Source organism: Thalassophryne amazonica, chromosome 2 (genome assembly GCF_902500255.1).
Source record: "Thalassophryne amazonica chromosome 2, fThaAma1.1, whole genome shotgun sequence".
Lineage (NCBI taxonomy): Eukaryota > Metazoa > Chordata > Actinopteri > Batrachoidiformes > Batrachoididae > Thalassophryne > Thalassophryne amazonica.
The window spans coordinates 65,858,386-65,872,231 of record NC_047104.1 but is presented as its reverse complement, the minus strand read 5'-3'; the positions used below and the strand labels follow the sequence as shown (position 1 = coordinate 65,872,231).

Below are 13,846 nucleotides of genomic sequence, written 5' to 3'. Positions count from 1 at the left end.
GGAGAGCTTTTGATAAGTGTTTGAGTAATCCTGATAACAAACAAACAGGCAAACAGTGGTGAAAACATAACCTCCTCAGTGTAGGAGGCAGAATTTGAGCCGCATGCGTCTGTCCTGTCTGGTGTCATGTGAATGCAGTCAGAGAGGAGCAGGATGACCCTGAGGTGTCATTGCTCTTCTTTGCCCCTGTTTTAGTGATTTCAGGCTGCAAAAATAAAGTGAGTGCATCTCTGAAAAAAAACACAATGTTTTTTCTCCTCTCGCCTTCCAGTTGCAGATGTGGCGTGTCAAACCCCACAGGATGTGACTGGAACCACTCACCAGAAACATCAGTGACAGTGTGTTTTCAAAGTGACAGGACAGCCATTAGCTTGCAGCACTGACTTTATGTCCTGTGGCGAAAAGGGGCGGGATTTGAAATGTTCTTGACTTGTCAATCTGCAGAGAAGCCTGTGTGACGCCCATGCAGTGGAAAAAGAAAATCTGGAATGCATCTGCACTTGACAGCTATGAGACTAAACACCTGTGCACAGTGTATGAAATGTATCCACTCAACACATATGTTGCACCTTTTTATTATATATATATGCTGCCATCACCATGGCGACACAACATGCAGCAAGGATGCAGGCTTCAATAATTCTGTGGTCCTCTGCAGAATGCATAGACACAAGGACACACATGCCGTCCCCCACTCGTTGCACACCCCCTGCAAACCAACCATTCCCTAGTCCATGATGTAATGCTACCAAGACACTCCTCTGCTGTCTCTCCCTCCTCCTCTCCCACTCTCCTCTCTCTCATTCGATTGGCGGATGCTGGCTGCATCTGCTGGATCAGCTCTGACTCCCCACACACACACGCACTAGTATAGCACACGCGCTTACACATGCACGATCGGGGGGGATTCCTCCACCACTGCAGCCAGTGCTTGCTCCACCTGGCTCCAGGAGAACAAGGTGAGTCCTTCCTTTTTCTCATAACAGCAGGCGATGGGGTTCACGATGTGACAAAAGGATGCTTCTTTTGTGGCAGACAAACGCCGGGTGTCAGTGGAGCCGGGAAAGGGGGACGCTGGCAGCTGAGTTTGTGGTTGTAATGAAGTAGAGTGAGGCAGCTACTACAGGTACCGGTCATCTAGACATTGGGTGCCATGGTAGTAAATTGCATTTAGTTGGGTTTTTGGCATGAGGTCTTGTGTACAAATGATTTTGCATGCATAAGGGCATCTTTCTGCACAGCATTTAAAAGATGTCACTGAGTGCAGGAGCTGATCAAAAGCTGAAGTTTTCCATGGGAAGGCATGAATGTGCTACTGTTGTCTGACTCCTTGCAGTTGTACGGGGAGGATATACTGCTTATCGTAAAGCTCTGACAGCCTCATTACGATGTGCAAGTAGAAACTGTTCCTGTTGTGTCACTGACTAAACAGGGTGTGTGCACCTCTGTGAGGTTGTTACATTTACCCTGTCATGTGCATGAGCTCTCTGACTGTTCACTGGCACTACATAGAAAAGTATAATTCTATTATCAGCCGCGCTTTTGACTACTAAATGAGAAATTAATGTTAATGCAGTTGAGGAATGGATTCGCTGTTGTTTTTTAAAATTTATTTCTTATCTGCTGTGGTGAACCCTAAGTGAAAAAGGGAGAAGCTAAAGGGACTTATTATTTTTTTTATTTTGTTTTATTTATTTTTGATTGACCAAATGGTGCTGCTTCAGCATGTACAAACAGTGTATTGAAGCATTATAACTGTATTGAAAACATTAATATTTTTTAAAAATTTTATAAAATTGGTCTAAATCATATGTGGACACTATCATAACTAATTCACCCAGATGTCTTTCCTTTCATATATAGAGAGAGGTGGCAAAATATAATGGTAGCATTACTATGTACATTTCAATATAAATGCATGAAAGTGTTCATTTACTGGATCTGTGGTCTGTTTAGATCATTAATGTATCTTTGATGCACAGAGTTCCATTGAATTGATACATCATTTAACCTCTTAAACCCGAGAGTCCCCAAATTTAACCAACATACACTCATTATACATCAAAATGTCAAGCGAAGTCTCCTCTACAAAAGTATCCACTTCAATCACATATCAACTAACCACAGCTCAAACGCCAAGCAAATAAAGACATAAATCGAATTAATTTTTTGGGCAAAAAAAAAACAAACAAAAAAACTTATTTACTCCTACCAAGTATTATTTACTTTCAATTTTTTTTTACATCCACGACATCCCCATAGAACCTGTCTCTTAGCTGATCCAAAGTTTTGCATTTTTGACATTGTACAAGCTGCAAAATAAATCATAATGTATGGGTATGTGATTCTGGTGAAATAGGCCCGAGGGCTTAAGAGGGAAGAGTGTTTCCCAAAGTGTGGCCCTCGAGCAAGGTTGGGTAGGATTACTTTGAAAGAATACATGTGGATTACATGTATGTATGTACATACATGTGGATTACTTGTAATCTGATTACTTTAGGATTACATTTCAAAGTAATCCTACCCAACCCTGCTCATGAGGGTACTGTAGGCAGGTTGTGAGAGATTATTATAAATAAATATATACATAAATAAATCTTTGATTTTGAATTTGTAATAAAATTAAAAAAAAAATCAAAATTATTTGATTATTTTAAAAATTCAATCACAAGTAATAAATAAAGCTCAACTGGTACACTTTTCCCATTCAGTTGACCATCTTGTCATTGCATGATTCCACCAAACTCACAAGCAACCACAAATGATTAAAGGGGTGGAGCATTGTGTAGAGCTTACCAGGACAAATGAAGCCTAAACATGCCCACCTATCTCAAAATTTCCAAACTAGCTTAAGCCAATAAGCCTTAAACTGGGTTTGGGTAATTTATTAACACATATTATTGTTGGCTGGGCTGTGACTCATATACACACACTATACATTAAATCCAGAAAGTATTCACAGTGCTACACTTTTCTACATTTTTTATTTTACACCCTTATTCCAAAATGGATGAAATTCTTTTTTTTTTTTGTCTGCAAAATTATACACACAATACCCCATGATGGCATTGTGAAAAAAATGTGTTTGAGATTTTTGCAAATTTATTAAAAATAGAAAAGCAAAGAAATCACATGTATATAATTATTCACAGTCTTTGCCATGAAGCTCAAAATTGAGCTCAGGTACATCCTGTTTCCGCTGAACATCCTTGAGATGTTTCTACAGCTTAATTGGAGTCCATCTGTGGTATATTCAGTTGATTGGACATGATTTGGAAAGACACACACCTGTTTACATATAAGGTCCCACAGTTGACAGTGCATGTCAGAGCACAAACCAAGTATGAAGTCAAAGGAATTGTCTGTAGACAGGATTGTCTCAAGGCATAAATCTGGGGAAGGGTACAGAAACATTTCTGTTGCTTTGAAGGTCCCAATGAGCACAGTGGCCTTCATCAGTTGTAAATGGAGCTTAGAGCTAGCCGCCCGTCTAAACTGAGCAATCGAGAAGGGTCTCAGTCAGGGAGTTGACCAAGAACCCGATCGTCACTCTGTCAGAGCTCCAGCATTCCTCTGTGGAGAGAGAACAGAAGGACATCTATCTATCTATCTATCTATCTATCTATCTATCTATCTATCTATCTATCTATCTATCTATCTATCTATCTATCTATCTATCTATCTATCTATCTATCTATCTATCTATCTATCTATCTATCTATCTATCTATCTATCTATCTATCTATCTATCTATCTATCTATCTATCTATCTATCTATCTATCTATCTATCTATCTATCTATCTATCTATCTATCTATCTATCTATCTATCTATCTATCTATCTATCTATCTATCTATCTATCTATCTATCTATCTATCTATCTATCTATCTATCTATCTATCTATCTATCTATCTATCTATCTATCTATCTATCTATCTATCTATCTATCTATCTATCTATCTATCTATCTATCTATCTATCTATCTATCTATCTATCTATCTATCTATCTATCTATCTATCTATCTATCTATCTATCTATCTATCTATCTATCTATCTATCTATCTATCTATCTATCTATCTATCTATCTATCTATCTATCTATCTATTAATCAGGCCTCTATGGAAGCCAGTCCTTAGTAAAAGGCACATGGCAGCCCACCTGGAGTTTGCCAAAAGGCACCTGAAGGACTCTCAGACCATGAGAAACAAAATTCTCTGGTCTGATGAGACAAAGATTGAACTCTTTGGTGTGAATGCCAGGTGTCATATTTGGAGGAAACCAGGCACCATCCCTACAGTGAAGCATGGTGTTGACAGCATCATGCTGTGGGGATATTTTTCAGCAGCAGGAACTGGGAGACTAGTCAGGATTGAGGGAAAGATGAATGCAGCAATGTACAGAGACATCCTGGATGAAAACCTGCTCCAGAGCGCTCTTGACCTCAGACTGGGGCAACGGTTCATCTTTCAGCAGGTCAATGACCCTAAGCACACAGCCAACATATCAAAGGAGTGGCTTCAGGACAACTCTGTGAATGTCCTTGAGTGGTCCAGCCAGAGCCCAGACCTGAATCTGATTGAGCATCTCTGGAGAGATCTGAAAATGTCTGTGCACCAACGCTCCGCGTCCAACCTGATGGAGCTTGAGAGATGCTGCAAAGAGGAATGGGCAAAACTGCCCAAAGATAGATGCACCAAGCTTGTGGCATCATATTCAAGAAGACATTACACTATAATTGCTGCCAAAGGTGCATCAACAAGGGATTGTGCAAAGGGTGTGAATACTTACGTACACGTGATTTCTTAGTTTTTTTTATTTTTAATAAATTAGCAAACGTTTCAACAAACCTTTTTCATGTTGTCATTATGGGGTGTTGTGAATATTTTGATGGTAAAAAATTACTCCATTTTGGAATAAGGTGGTAGCATAACAACATTTGGAAAAAGTGAAGCGCTGTGAATACTTTGTGGATGCACTGTAAGTGGTGGTTATTAAAAAGTCTGACTAGTAAACAGATGCTCTCTGAAAGTATGGCACTGGCAGCACGTTACGCAGCTATCATTACATCCTAAGTAGCGCTAACAGTACTAACATACATATTAAATAATACTAAAGGTTCACTCACTAAAAATGCTGGCTTTTTTTAGATCAACCACAGAGAAAGCCATATTATTCCATAATTGTGTTAAAATGCACAGAAAGGAGCTGCCGGCCTTTTAGCAGATGGTTGCTAGCAACCTGGTAGAGACTGGATCTAGTCCCGAGGTCAAAATAAAAGCTTTGGGGTGACCTTGCTTTTATGGTAGCTCGCCCCAAACTATGGAACAAGTCACCCCCAAATTATGTACAACCCCAGTTCCAATGAAGTTGGGACATTTGTCCCAGCTTTTTTGAAACGTGTTGCAGGCATCCATTTCAAAATGAGCAAATATTTGCACAAAAACAATTAAGTCTATCAGTTTGAACATTAAATATTTTGTCTTTGTTGTGTATTCAATTCAATATAGGTTGAAGAGAATTTGCAAATCACTGTATTCTGTTTTTATTTACATTTTACACAATATCCCAACTTTGGAATTGGGGTTATACAATTTTTGCCTTAGCACTTGTTTAATCAAAGTTCAAGACTTATTTTCCTAAAATGGCTTTTAATACCCAGTGGTGCTTTGATGTTTTGCTTGTACTGTATGTGCCCTTTTGATTTTACTGTATGATTTTATTTTATATGTTTGCTTTTATTTATTTCTTGCTTTTACAGTAAAGCACTTTGGTAACCTTTTGGTTGCTGTAAAGGGCTATATTCATAAATTTGATTGATTGACTGAATGGTACCTGTTGCTCAAATTTATCCCACCCCTACATATGCATAACTTTATGGCTTAAAATGGCCTAAATTAATTAGTTGTATAAAAAAAAAAACCCACCATATGCATTGATGGCATACAACCCCTGGCAATAATTATGGAGAGCAAAGGAGAGGATTATCAAACTCTTAAAAGAGGGTACATCATCATGCAATGTTGCAAAAGATGTTGGTTGTTCACAGTCAGCTGTGTCTAAACTCTGGACCAATTACAAACAACATGGGAAGGTTGTTAAAGGCAAACATACTGGTAGACCAAGGAAGACATCAAAGTGTCAAGACAGAAAACTTAAAGCAATATGTCTCAAAAATCGAAAATGCACAACAAAACAAATGAGGAACGAATGGGAGGAAACTGGAGTCAACGTTTGTGACTGAACTGTAAGAAACCGCCTAAAGGAAATGGGATTTACATACAGAAAAGCTAAACGAAAGCCATCATTAACACCTAAACAGAAAAAAACAAGGTTACAATGGGCTAAGGAAAAGCAATCGTGGACTGTGGATGACTGGATGAAAGTCATATTCAGTGATGAATCTCGAATCTGCATTGGGCAAGGTGATGATGCTGGAAATTTTGTTTGGTGCCGTTCCAATGAGATTTATAAAGATGACTGCCTGAAGAGAACATGTAAATTTTCACAGTCATTGATGATATGGGGCTGCATGTCAGGTAAAGGCACTGGGGAGATGGCTGTCATTACATCATCAATAAATGCACAAGTTTACATTGATATTTTGGACACTTTTCTTATCCCATCAATTGAAAGGATGTTTGGGGATGATGAAATCATTTTTCAAGATGATAATGCATCTTGCCATAGAGCAAAAACTGTGAAAACATTCCTTGCAAAAAGACACATAGGGTCAATGTCATGGCCTGCAAATAGTCCGGATCTTAATCCAATTGAAAATCTTTGGTGGAAGTTGAAGAAAATGGTCCATGACAAGGCTCCAACCTGCAAAGCTGATCTGGCAACAGCAATCAGAGAAAGTTGGAGCCAGATTGATGAAGAGTACTGTTTGTCACTCATTAAGTCCATGCCTCAGAGACTGCAAGCTGTTATAAAAGCCAGAGGTGGTGCAACAAAATACTAGTGATGTGTTGGAGCGTTCTTTTGTTTTTCATGATTCCATAATTTTTTCCTCAGAATTGAGTGAGTCCATATTTTTTTCCCTCTGCTTGGTCTAAAAAAGTAACCGTTACTGACTGCCACAATTTTTTTTCCTGATTTCTTATAGTGTTTCTTAAAGCCAGAAAGTTGCCATTTGAAATGACTTTAGTTTTGTGTCATGTCTGTGATCTGCTTTTTTTCTACAAAATTAAACAACTGAATGAACATCCTCCGAGGCCGGTGACTCCATAATTTTTGCCAGGGGTTGTAGTACCTGCTCAAATTCACATTTTCACCTTTATCGACAATAATTCTATTCTCGCACACACTCATCTTCAATCGTTTAGTCCAATTAAGGGTCACGAGGGGCTGGAGCAGACATGACAAACAAACACATTCACACCCACACACACGTATGGACAATTCTACAACCCCTGGCAAAAATTATGGAATCACCGGCCTTTCAGTTGATGGGATAAGAAAAGTGTCCAAAATATCAACGTAAACTTGTGCATTTATTGATGATGTAATGACAGCCATCTCCCCAGTGCCTTTACCTGACATGCAGCCCCATATCATCAATGACTGTGGAAATTTACATGTTCTCTTCAGGCAGTCATCTTTATAAATCTCACTGGAACGGCACCAAACAAAAGTTCCAGCATCATCACCTTGCCCAATGCAGATTTGAGATTCATCACTGAATATGACTTTCATCCAGTCATCCACAGTCCACGATTGCTTTTCCTTAGCCCATTGGAACCTTGTTTTTTTCTGTTTAGGTGTTAATGATGGCTTTCATTTAGCTTTTCTGTATGTAAATCCCATTTCCTTTAGGCGGTTTCTTACAGTTCGGTCTTTAAGTTTTCTGTCTTGATCCAGAGTTTAGACACAGCTGACTGTGAACAACCAACATCTTTTGCAACATTGCGTGATGATTTACTCTCTTTTAAGAGTTTGATAATCCTCTCCTTTGTTTCAATTGACATCTCTCGTGTTGGAGCCATGATTCATGTCAGTCCACTTGGTGCAACAGCTCTCCAAGGTGTGTTCACTCCTTTTTAGATGCAGACTAACGAGCAGATCTGATTTGATGCAGGTGTTAGTTTTTGGGATGAAAATTTACAGGGTGATTCCATAATTTATTCCTCAGAACTGAGTGAGTCCATATTTTTTTCCCTCTGCTTGGTCTAAAAAAGTAACCGTTACTGACTGCCACAATTATTTTTTCTGATTTCTTATAGTGTTTCTTAAAGCCAGAAAGTTCCCATTTGAAATGACTTTAGTTTTGTGTCATGTCTGCTTTTTTTCTACAAAATTAAACAACTGAATGAACATCCTCCGAGGCCGGTGATTCCATAATTATTGCCAGGGGTTGTATTCTATTCTATTAACAAACACACAACAAACACCAAAGGAATGACTCCACAGTTCAGACGTAAGCTGGGTTTAAAATTGTTTGAATCAAATGTCTCCATTCCCTCTTGGAAGAGTGTGTACAAATATGTTGGAGGATTTTTAATTAAAGGAAATGTCACACCAAAATCACAGCAACTTAGATTTAGGCAGTTAGTGACCATCTGATAATACACCAAGATTATTTTGTGCACTTCAGTGACCGGTCTCAAAGTATATGGCATTCGTGAGTACTTTTTCCAAGTATTTCAAACAGTGTTTACGTAGCTTTGAGGAAAACCTCTCAGCATGCACTTGAAATTTAATGTAGCTGCTAACATTAAGAATGGCACTGCAGATCAATTGCAAAGTTTACATAACTGTGATGTTGTGTTGTGATGACTCAATTTTAAGTGATAAATGTTCATTTTGATGCAGTCATGGTAAAAGCAGCAACTGCTCTCCACTGTGAGAAGACTTTGTGCGCGTGCACATTCATCATGAGCACAGCCTGTTTAAAACAGTCTCTCCTTGAGGCTCAGCTTTGTGCACACTAATAAGTGTCATAGATATAACTGTGAAAAATCTAAGCAATACATATGTGTGATCAGGCAGCCTGGAAAAACAGCTGAGAGGTCTGTGTGCGCATGAATGTTCACAGCGGGAGCTATAATGGGGTTAAGACAGCATGCTCCCTGCGTCGACTGGCCAATCACTTATGCGCTTAATGATGATGTCATCAGCAAGCAACAGGCAGCCAGTCTGCTACAAACACACAACAGACAGACTAAAATGTCTGATTTTAGGGTTTACAAATGTATTTGACTGTTAAACGTTGCTCACTTTACCAGCAAAAAATAAATAAATAAAAAATGTTATCGGACTGAAATTTATTGGAACTAAATTTATTGGACGATAATTGGTCCAATGATGGTTTATAAACTTAACTGAAAAGCTAATCCGCTAGCAAAAACATTAGCTTTGATAATTATCGGTTATCGGATTAACTGAACTGTGCCCACCACTGGTTTTGATGGTGTAACTTCAATTACACCAACCAGGAATAAGGTGTCATTTTCTTTTTAAGAGTCATGTGCTCTGACACATAACTGTTTTTAGATGACAGACTTAATAGGGGACTGAAGTGAGATGTTTTCTGGTGAGGAAACAGATACGAGTCAATTTCAATTTTTTCAATTTATTTTCACTTATATAGTGCCAAATCACAACAGAGTTGCCTCAAGGCGCTTCACACAGGTAATGGTCTAACCTTACTAATGTCAGGAACTGTGAGGACATGGCACGACAGGCAGGTGGACACAAATGTGAACTCATCGCTCAGAGGTGGGATTTAGAAAATGGTTTAATCAAAAAACAGGCTCAGGTCAATACACTGGGTGACAAGCAGGCCGGTGGCGATACAGACAGTCATGAGGCGGCAGCGTAGTCATTAACAAGCAGAGTTCCAGCACGGGCAAACAGGTGTATCAGAGAAGGCAAAAACGTAGTCAAAAACAAGCAGGGTTCAGGCACAGAGAAGCAGGTTAACTGGCTCAGACAAAAGGCAAGGTCAAGACAGACGAGGGTCATACACAGCAAGAAAACAGACTATGGCAGAAAACACACGAGAGGCTTGGAACAAGGCAATACGCACAACGAACTAGCAGTGAGTGGTGGAAGACAAGGGGTTTAAAAGCAGAGGATAATCAGGGCGTGATGAGATGCAGGTTCAGGAAAGAAGGCGTGGCTGAGTGAGACAAGAGTGGAGTGACAGGTGGGCGTGTCAGACAAAAGCAGCAAAAAGAGGAATGTGACAGAACAAATGTTAAACAACTGGAAATAATGATACCTAAAATACAAATGTGAGGGAAACAGAATAAACAAATGAAAAAGCAGAAACAGAACAGAAAATTAAAGGCTGGATCTAAACTAGATGAGAACTCAACATGTGGCCAGAGTGTACAGAAAAACCTGAGGGAAAAATGTGCTCAAGACAGAGTGACTGAATAAACAGAAAGTAAAGGATGAAGACTAAACTAGAACAGAACTAGTGGCTGAAGTGTAACAGATAATCCTCAAAACCTAATGTAATAACACAGTATGACTAAATAAAAAGCAGAGACTAAATTACAACAGAACTTAATGTGGCTGAAGTGTAACAGATCATGAAACCAAGACCAAAGTGGAAGAAACAGAAAATAAACACTCAGGGTCGGACAGAAGGACAAAGAGAGGGAAATAGACGGAGACTGGGGGACAAAACCAGATTCTGGGCAGGTCCAGGGCCAAAACATGACAACTAACCCCCAGAGCAACAGTGGTAAAGAAAAACTCCCTCTGAAGAAGAAACCTCAAGCAGACCAGACTCAAAGGGGTGACCCTCTGCTTGGGCCATGCTACAAACATAAATTACAGAACAATTCACAGAACAATTCACGGACGAATATACAAGAAATGCTGTTGGTGCACCAACACAAATACAGCTCCCATCTCTGCATGGAGCTGCACCTTAAACAGAGAGAAAAAACAGAATCAGGCATCAGAAAAACAAGAAATACAGTATAATTTGCCAGCATTAATCAACAAGAAAAACAGAAGAAATACTAAGGTGATCACCGGCCACTAGCCCTAAGCTTCACTGAAAGACCCAGAATTTAGGTAAAGTTGAGGCCGCGGCATGCTCCGTTTCCTAATAAAATGAATTAAAAGAGTAAAAAGCGTAAAAACAAAACTGTACCAGTATGCTAGCCATACAAAAGAGAAAAGAAGTGCATCTTAAGTCTGGACTTGAAAGTCTCCACAGAATCGGACTTTTATTGACACAGGGAGTTCATTCCACAGAACAAATCAAATCAAATCAAATCAATTTTATTTATATAGCGCCAAATCACAACAAACACTTGCCCCAAGGCGCTTTATATTGTAAGGCAAAGCCATACAACAATTACGGAAAAACCCCAATGGTCAAAACGACCCCCTGTGAGCAAGCACTTGGCGACAGTGGGAAGGAAAAACTCCCTTTTAACAGGAAGAAACCTCCAGCAGAACCAGGCTCAGGGAGGGGCAGTCTTCTGCTGGGACTGGTTGGGGCTGAGGGAGAGAACCAGGAAAAAGACATGCTGTGGAGGGGAGCAGAGATCAATCACTAATGATTAAATGCAGAGTGGTGCATACAGAGCAAAAAGAGAAGAAACACTCAGTGCATCATGGGAACCCCCCAGCAGTCTAAGTCTATAGCAGCATAACTAAGGGATGGTTCAGGGTCACCTGATCCAGCCCTAACTATAAGCTTTAGCAAAAAGGAAAGTTTTAAGCCTAATCTTAAAAGTAGAGAGGGTGTCTGTCTCCCTGATCTGAATTGGGAGCTGGTTCCACAGGAGAGGAGCCTGAAAGCTGAAGGCTCTGCCTCCCATTCTACTCTTACAAACCCTAGGAACTACAAGTAAGCCTGCAGTCTGAGAGCGAAGCGCTCTATTGGGGTGATATGGTACTATGAGGTCCCTAAGATAAGATGGGAGCTGATTATTCAAAACCTTATAAGTAAGAAGAAGAATTTTAAATTCTATTCTAGAATTAACAGGAAGCCAATGAAGAGAGGCCAATATGGGTGAAATACGAGGTCTATTAGAAAACTAACCGGCAGTTTTATTAAAAAAAAACTATATGGATTTGAATCACGTGCGATTACACCAGACATGCTTGAACCCTCGTGCGCATGCGTGAGTTTTTTCACTTTGAGTGCTTTGAGTGAGCACTGGTCCAGCTCTCTCGGCTGAAATCCTTTGTCTGAGACGCTGCTGGAGACGGCGCGCATTGCTTTATCAAAATTTTTTCAGGACCTGTGAGGGATATCCGAGTAGACACTATTCAAGAAATTCAGCTGGTTCTCGGTGAAAAGTTTAATGGCTGATGAGAGATTGTGGAGTTTCTTTCGCTTTAAGGACAGCTCACAAAGTGGATCGGTGCGGCGCGGTCCGAGGTGGCGTCCGTCTGTCTGTTTCAAGCTGAAAACTTCCACATTTCAGGCTGTGTTCACCCAGGTCGTCGTCAGGGAACAGAGAAGTTTGAGAAGAAGTCGGCATGAGGAGTTTATGCGGACATTCCACTGTTAGTGGAGATTTTGTAATGACAGAAGGTGCGGGCAAATTCGCCGAGTCGGTTCCGTGACGACGATGCAAATCCGTCTGCGCCGCGACAGGAAAAACTCCTCCGTGTTGAAAACCATTTGTAAAATTCAGGCGGCTTTTGATGGCTTTCAACAAGTGAGTATCTGAGAAATTGTTTAACAGCTGGGCATGTTCCAACTTGTCTGTTAAGGTTTCCAATGGAGGTGTTTTTCCTGTCGCGACCCCCCACGGTCGGGTCCGGCCCGACATGCGACTCTGCCCGCACGTTCTTTCATTACAAAATCTCCTTTAACAGTGGAATGTCTGCATAAACTCCTCATGCCGACCTCTTCTGAAACTTCTCTGTTCTCTGATCATGACCTGGGTGAACAGAGCCTGAAATGTGGAAGTTTTCAGCTTGAAACAGCGAGACGACGCCACCTTGGAGCGCAGATCGCCGTCAGGCGCCGTGGGCCGTCCTTAAAGCGACACTTACAGACCAAAATCTCTCATCAGCCGTTAAAATTTTTAACGAAAACCAGCTGAATTTATCGAATAGTGTCCACTCAGTTGTGCCTTACAGTTTTTGAAAAAATTTTGATCAAACAAAGCAGCAGTCTCTGAGCCATTCCTAAACAATGAAAAAAACGACGAGAGGGTGGGCCACTCCTCACTCAAAGACTGCCCACAGGCGAATGACGTAACCGACAGGCGTGACATGCCCACGAGGGTTCAAGCATGTCTGATGTAATCACACATGATTCAAATCCATATGGTTTTTGAAAAAATAATAAGGTCGGATACCTTTGTAACAGACCTCGTATGCTCTCTCCTTCTAGTCCCCGCCAGTACTCTAGCTGCAGCATTTTGAATTAACTGAAGGCTTTTCAGGGAACGTTTAGGACAACCTGATAATAATGAATTACAATAGTCCAGCCTAGAGGAAATAAATGCATGAATTAGTTTTTCAGCATCACTCTGAGACAAGACCTCAGCAAAAAAGCAGTCCTACATATTTGCTTAATATGCGCATTGAAGGACATATCCTGATCAAAAATGACTCCAAGATTTCTCACAGTATTACTAGAGGTCAGGGTAATGCCATCCAGAGTAAGGATCTGGTTAGACACCATGTTTCTAAGATTTGTGGGGCCAAGTACAATAACTTCAGTTTTATCTGAGTTTAAAAGCAGGAAATTAGAGGTCATCCATGTCTTTATGTCTGTAAGACAATCCTGCAGTTTAGCTAATTGGTGTGTGTCCTCTGGCTTCATGGATAGATAAAGCTGGGTATCATCTGCATAACAATGAAAATTTAAGCAATGCTGTCTAATAATACTGCCTAAGGGAAGCATGTATAAA

At 40.2% G+C, this 13,846-nt stretch overlaps 1 pseudogene; it reads left to right on the top strand.

The window, feature by feature from the left end:
- Positions 1–839: 839 nt before the first annotated feature.
- Positions 840–13,846, top strand: part of LOC117525143 — a 214,097-nt pseudogene continuing 201,090 nt past the window's right edge.